Below are 227 nucleotides of genomic sequence, written 5' to 3' on the forward strand. Positions count from 1 at the left end.
TGTCCCTTCCCTGGAGCAAGCAACTGCCCCAAGTCCACGCCTGAGAGGCCGGCGCGCACCGCTCGGGCTCAGGACCCGGGGGTGGGGCGGGGTCGAGGCCCGCGGGTGCGTGGCGGGATGAGGGGCCAGGCAAGCGGCCCAGGTCCTCCCCCGACGCCGCCTGGCAGCCTCGGCGCTGCGCGAGCGAGGGAGGGAGGGAACGGGGGAGGGTTCGCGGCGGGGGGGGG

Source organism: Alligator sinensis, unplaced genomic scaffold (assembly GCF_000455745.1).
Source record: "Alligator sinensis unplaced genomic scaffold, ASM45574v1 scaffold677_1, whole genome shotgun sequence".
In the NCBI taxonomy this organism is placed as follows: domain Eukaryota; kingdom Metazoa; phylum Chordata; order Crocodylia; family Alligatoridae; genus Alligator; species Alligator sinensis.